This window comes from Carlito syrichta, unplaced genomic scaffold (genome assembly GCF_000164805.1).
Source record: "Carlito syrichta isolate Samal-C Ts95f unplaced genomic scaffold, Tarsius_syrichta-2.0.1 Scaffold309052, whole genome shotgun sequence".
Classification (NCBI taxonomy): domain Eukaryota; kingdom Metazoa; phylum Chordata; class Mammalia; order Primates; family Tarsiidae; genus Carlito; species Carlito syrichta.
In genome coordinates, this window is record NW_007253148.1 from 1430 (window position 1) to 8761 (window position 7332).

General features: G+C 40.2%; 1 long non-coding RNA gene across 1 annotated transcript; it reads right to left on the bottom strand.

Annotated features, from left to right (window-relative positions):
* Window positions 1-327: 327 nt before the first annotated feature.
* Window positions 328-7213, bottom strand: LOC103269070. The gene is made up of 3 exons (XR_504856.2): window positions 7141-7213; window positions 6629-6653; window positions 328-538 (listed from the first exon to the last, which is right to left on the bottom strand). It is a non-coding gene; the product is annotated as an uncharacterized LOC103269070 (long non-coding RNA).
* Window positions 7214-7332: the final 119 nt, after the last annotated feature.

The window sequence follows — 7332 nt, forward strand, 5'->3', positions numbered from 1 at the left end:
AGTGATGTTTTACAGAAACAAAATACTAAACACTGAATGTTCTCACTCATAATAGGTCCTAAACACTGGGCACACATGGGCTCAAGAATGGAAACAAGACACCTGGAACTAAAGTAGAGAGGAAGGGAGAAAGAAAAGGGATACAAAGCTACTCACTGGATACCATGATCACCACTCAGGGTTGGGAGGGCTTTTCAGAAGCCCAAATCTTGTCTTTATGCAATATAACCATGTAACAACAATATATGTACCCCATGATTGTAAAATTTAAATAACAAATTCACATGGAAAATTTACAGCGACCATACTCTAGACCTTAAAACACATTCTAACTAATTTTAAGACAATAGAAATCCTGCCAATTATGCCTCAGACCACAGTGGTATGAAAGTATAAACCAACAAAAGGAAGACAGACAGAAAATCCCAAAATATTTGTAAATTAAGCAATACAGTACCTTTTTGGGTGGTTTTTTATTTCCTCCTGAGGAAGAAGCAGCCCAGTGGGAAAGATGTCAAATTCCCTTTTGATGTTGGTGCTGGGAAATACATTTGTAAGAGAGAGAGCTATTGATATTTTGCTGGCTGAAGATCAGAGCAAAATTAGGAATAATTTATTCTGAATTAAACTTGTGACACCATAGTTCCCTGGATTCTAAGCAGAGCTGTCTGAATTAAAGTTGGGTTTCAAAAAGATTATGGAGTTCAGTGAGCACTTATCCCACCTATCAGCAATGCCTTCGTGTAGATGAGATGATGCAGAAAGGCCACAGAGAAGGGTGACTGGGAGTGTGGGATCTTTACTGCGTGAGGGCCTGGGTCCAATTTGCACTTAGAGCCACGTGAACCTAAGAAGGTCATGCAATCCCTCTGCCCTCTGCCCTCTGTTCTCTGCAATGTAATGTTAGTGATTGAATAGAGCATTTAGTATTACATTATGGGGATAAATTAACTAAATGCAGGAAAATCTTAAAAGAACTGGTACTTCAGTAGTGCTCTGTTAAAGTTTACCAAATACTGAGAGAAATAACATTGACATTTAGAAGTGGGTGAATATGGAGAGGGTGTTTGGATGGCACCAGAGCTGTGGAGAATGGAAGAATTCTTTGCATTCTGTATATGGGTATGATGCCTGACAGCTCACGGATAACATCTGACATCATCTACTTGTGATCCCCAGATCAGCCTGCAGGGGTGGGCAGAGGAGGGCTATGGCTTACACATTTCACTTCAGGATATTTAACTCACTTGTACAAGAGATTTGCAATAAGGGCAAAGACGAGACTAATTAAAAAGTGGTATTTTGTGTTCTTCTTTGTCCTTATCCTCAGGTTGTGCAGTTCACAGGTATTTAAGCACATAGTGCTCATACTTCTAATGCCCTCCAATATCAATAAAATGTGTTCCGGTCACTTATCTGTTTTGGGACATGTGCTGAGGAGTGACCCAGCACTGCATGATTTTGACCAGTTGCCCCTAGTAGTGTCTCCCAACTGTCAAAATCTGCACACTGTCCAAAGGCATTTGAGCTTTGTATGTGCTTTTCATATAAAGACCTTCACTATGAATGCACTAATGCTTGCCCAGGACTATGTGAACCCTGGCACCACCTTATAGCGTGGATATTGTGTAGGAACTTTATAGGGTCAAACAATTCCAGACCTATAGATGATGGAAATTTGTTGTATAGTGGCTAATTATCCCACAACTGAGTGATGAGGGAATGTGAGTAGTTCAGAGCCTCAGCATTGGAACCATACACTTGAGTTCCCATCTTCACTTAAGAAGTGAACAACAAGGGGTTTTTAGAACTGTGAACTTATTCTGCCTGAGACTAAAATAGTAAGCATAACATATTCGAAATTCATAGAAATCTATAAGAGAAAAAATGCTCTGTAAATGGTAGACTAGATAATAATGTATCTATGTTTGCTTATGACTTTCAGGAAGCATACCACAGTAATGTATTTGATGTGAATAACAGAGGGAATTATGAGGTGGCAGTGAGGGGATAGAATGATATGGGAACTTTGTGTATTATTTGCTCAATTGTTATATAAATCTAAAACTAACAAATTATATGAATTTGAGAAAAGAATACAGCACCAGTTTCAGTAAGTTCTTTTTGTGCTAAAATTCAACAATCTTGTAACACCAATACATTAACTTGAAATGTTGTCTTACATTAAATGTGAACCAAAACTGACTTTGAAATGTATATTTAATTTTTTGATAGCAGCAGTACTTAGTGGTTAGGCAAATTAAAATTTTGACATGTTAAAAAGTATGGTTTCTGGCCAGTCTCGGTGGCTCAGTCTGTAATCCCAGCAATTTGGGAGGCCGAGGTGAATTGACTGCCTGAGCCCGTGGGTTTGAGACCAGCATGGGCAACTTGGTGAGACCTCGTCTCTACAATTTAAAAAAAAATTGCTGGGTGTGGTAATGCGGTGCCTGTAGTTCTGGCTACTTGGAAGGCTGAAGCGGAAGGAGCACCAGAACCCAGCAGGTCATTGCTGGGGTGGCCATGAAAATGTCACTGCACTCCAGCCTAGGTGAGAGAGTGAGACTCCAACTCAAAAAAAAAAGTATGGCTTAACATTTTCATAATTTCCTCATAATTATATCCAGACACTGAATAATTCACAATTATTATTTCTGAGTCCATTAATGAACTTCCATAGTACCCATCTTAGGGGGCACTCGGTCATCTTCATAGACCTCTTTACAGTATCTGAACAATTTCCCACACCGTTGCTTGCAGGTGTTAACACCTTTCAGAGAGGAACATGGTTAACACATTTACAATACAACTGCTAATATCTTGCTGCCAGAAGACCAGAGAGAAATGAGTGATAATTTGTTCTCAATTTAAACTGTGATCCCATTGTTTACTGGCTTCCAAGCAGAGCCACCTGATTCAATCTTGGGCTTGAGGAAGAGCATGGAGCTCAGTGAACTCTTAATCTACCTATCAGACTGTGTAGGCAATGTCTTCGTTAGATGAGGCAGTACAGAAAGGCAGCAGAGCAGAGTGACTGAGACTGTGGGACCTGCGCAGAGTGAGGGTCTGGGTCCAAATCCCACTTACAGCAACATGAATTTCAGATGGTCATACAATCCCTCTGCTCTGTTATCTGTATTGTCATATAAAAATTTTCATAGGGTCTGTTTGTTAGTATCAGAATATGGGTATAAAAATGACTAAATGCAGGAATCTCTTAAGAAAGAGTATTGGTACTTCAGTAGTGGTCCTTAAGTGTTCACTAGATGCCAGGAGAAATAAGCTTGACATTTGAAAAGAGTGACTATGAACAGACAGTGCTTGGAAGGCTTTCCATTTTGCACATGAGTATGGTGCCTCACAGCTCATGGAGAACATCTGGTATCAACTACTGTGATCCCCACACTGATCCTACTGGGTGGAGGAGAGAGGCTGTAGGTTATATTTTCCACATGAACATACTGACATTTAGAAGTGTTACATGATTTGCAGATTCCCAATAGTGATGTGTGAAGGAACTGGCACGGGAAATGCACTTGGCTCCCTAGAGATCGAGATTCCTGAACAAATGAAAACTGTAGCTCATGGCCTAAGAGAACATCTGCTCTCTGTATTCTTTCCCAGTTCTCCTGTCCCAAGTGTTATGAAGCCACAATCGGACGCCCTGGAGGAGATGCCTGAGATAAAGGCAGGGCCTATTCATAACGTATTCTTTTTCCTGTGCCGTCAAAGTCCAGAAGCCAAATATGACTGTTTCCTCTGAAGGAACTCCTCTGTTGGCACTTTGGAAGTACAAATGTGTGGCCTTCAATCTCACTCTCTTCACCCTGTCAGCTGCTTTCCAGTGAGTGTTTCTTCACATGACCACACTGCATGTCCCACATCTACTTGTCTCCAAAGGTTGCTCAGACCTTAGGACATTGCAAAACAACAGTCACAACATGGCTCTGCAAATAATAAACTTCTCAACTTGTCTTGCTGCAAGTTGTAAGCAGCTGATGTGAACTAATTAGAAGTGTCCCTTTAGGATGGTGCTTTTTTTTGTTTTTTGTTTTTTTGAGTTGGAGTCTCACTCTCTCGCTCAGACTGGAGTGCAGTGGCTGCTCCCGGACACCGCAGCCTCGACCTGCTGGGCTCCCGTGATCCTTCTGCCTCAGCCTTCCAAGTAGCTGGAACTACAGGTGCGCGCTACCACACCGGCTAATTTTTGATTTATTGTAGAGATGAGGTCTTGCCAAGTTACCAGGCGGGTCTCGAACCCGCGGGCTCAGGCAATCCACTCAGCTCAGACTCCCAAAGTGCGGGATTACAGGCTGAGCCACCAAGCCCGGCTGCTTTTGTAGTTTAATAACATAAGCCTGTAGCCTGAACTGCCTTGTTGACGACTGATCTGTGCAGTCTGAACTAAGGCCTGGCTTGGAATGGGCAGTGGCGGCACCTGCACTGAATGTGCAACTTCCCTGCTCATTCCATCCTTATCATATCAGTTTCCACTTTACACCCCACATCCATGCTGTGGGGGAGGGGCAGAGTTAGATCTCCTCTTAGAGAGACCCCTATATAGCTGTTTTCTGGCAACTCCTTCTCCAATGGCCCTGTCTCTTCTGCCATCTGTCCAGTAGTAATCCCAGCCATTGTTTCTTTTTTCACCCACCTTGTGGAAATCTCCCCATAAAATCTGACTTTTAAAAAAATTGCCTGATTATTGATTGCTAAAGTTTGTTTTTAGATTTTGACCTTGACATTCATAAGAATGTTTCTGTCAATACTCTCTTGAGCTGATAAAGTAGTGTGGCTGTGTTTGCCCTATCTATTTTCTGGAAGTGTGTGCACAAGAGTAGAATTACCTTTATTTTAGTATTTCATAGAAATGAGAAAAATCACCTGCTCCTGATATTTGCATTGTTAATTTAAATTTTTTTTTGTATTTGTTATTTCTCAATGGTCACTTTACACAATTTAAAATACACATCTTGAAGTTTTATTCTAAATACTCTAAACATCTGTGTTACCCAATTTATTTCTTTCTGTGACATTTCATTCTTCTGTGAACCCTGCTTGCTGTCAGAGAGATCCTAAGTCTCCAAATGGAGATCAAAATCCATTTGGAAAGATCTTATTTTCCTTTCTCAGGGACATCTGTATGTTTAGAGAAAACCATGTCAGTACTTACGTGTGACCTTGTAATTAGATTGAGATAAATTAGACCCATAATCCCAGGATATCCATTAGACTACAGAAGAACTCACTCATTCTTTCATGCCTAGGACACATGCATAATTTGAGAGCATACAACTTTACAAATGAATGTGTTAACTGCTGCTGTAGCAGCTATAATTTGTTGCATAAGACTGTGCATGTAACTTTAAGTAACCATTTACTGAGAGACTACATTCAATCCTAGGGACAGCACTCCATTACATGTAGTCATTACTTTTATGTTATGAATACAATTAATCATTGAATATGTGTAAATAATGAAGTCCATCTTTACTTTTCAATGCTGCGTAGAAATTCATTGTGTGTAGTAGTGACACCCTTGCTTGTACTTAGTTGCTAACATAGGGATTGTCCATTAAGGAGGGAGGCACTGTTTTAGTACTAAGGCTGTCTAAGAGAGCTTTCAAAGTGTTGCAACAAGGATGATGAAACCAGGCTAATAACCAAGTGGTAATGTGAGTGCTTAGTGGCCACGGTTTCTATGCTGTGGATGTGACAGGGCTCATGGTGACAACTTTGTCCAATACTCAAAAACATCCTCCAAATTCCTAACATGGAGTCACGTGTCAAGGAGAGATTCTCCTATGACATGTGTGCACCAAGTTTTTTTTTTACTTACTGTCTCCTGCATTTCAAAATCTTTGGTTTAACCTGTACAATCATTTCACCCTAAAACTATGTGAAAATCTGCAGAAAGATACCTAGATTGCTAGCTGGGTTATGACATCACTTTAGTTCTCTTATATGAACAGTGTGTGGGATCTCTGGACACTTGAGTAATTCCAGGCTTAGAAATGGATGCTGGAATTCACTAGCATGATAACTGTAATTGCTTCACTGGGTAATCATTGGTGGCTGTAGTTCAGAGCTTTAAATTTTGGATCATATGAAAGAGTCACATCATGGCATTTCACTTAGCAGCAAGTAAGCCTGGCCATATTTATCTCTGTAGCTCACTTTACTTCTCTGGTAAGTGGGTATAATCGATAAGCCCACTAAACATGGCTGTGATGAGATTTGAACCACCTGATATGCATAGTTACAGTGAAATTTTAAGAAACATGGTATTGAGAATTGTGCTGAGTAATCAAAACATCTATGCCCTAAGATAAACATACACCAAGAGACACATTCGCAAACACATCACACAGACTTACACATAACACCCCACACCCAGATGTACACAAAACCACACTGCCTCAAGTGAACATATCTGTTTCCAGAGACTGGACATAGATGTGGGAATTTGTCACCTGAGGAGCCACCTTCTTTTACTACACCCCCCAATCCTCTTCCCCCCCACCAAGGTATCTGTGGATTATCATAGGTCTCTAGACTAACACCAGCAAATAATCTCCATATTTCTTATACACATGTTTTTTTTCAGCCAATGAATGAGAATACATACCACTTATTTTTCTCTTTGTGGGCTCCTGCAATGAGAAGAAAAGGAACACTCTGAGGATCAGAACATGCTGACTGTTTGCACTGGTCTTTTGTGCTCTTAGTGAATTTGGAAAACCAATATAGGAATGAATATTCTAGATAAAATCCCCAAAATATAGAGTTCACCTATGGAAAACAAAATAACTTTTCCTAAAGCATATATACCTGTCAAGAAACATTTTTAGTAGCTATTACAAGATTCCAAATTGAAATAGGAAAACTTGTTACTGTAGAAAAAGCCCCTCATGATAAACTGCCATGACCTGACACTGACAATTCTATATGCTGACTAGAAGCAGGTATCACTTGATAACGGACACCTTCACTCCCAAGAAAACAGTACGTAACACGTACAATGTACTTAATTAGTTTTTCTATAGCATATCAGTTGAAAAATATAGGAGCCAAGAAAACAACATTTATATCTCAGGCAAAGAAAGGCTATTTTACCCCAATAATGAAGAAAGGCTTTACCTTTTTCCATCTTGGGACTTCAGAAGGAACTGAAATTACCCAACATAACCATCAGTGAATTGACAGTGATGCCCATTAATAACTAGGAAATGGCTTGATATGAACAGAGGATTAGAAGTTATGGATATGGTTGGTTAACAGGCATGAACTGAACCTCTCCCAGCCCACCACCCCTCACAGAATAAGAAAGAC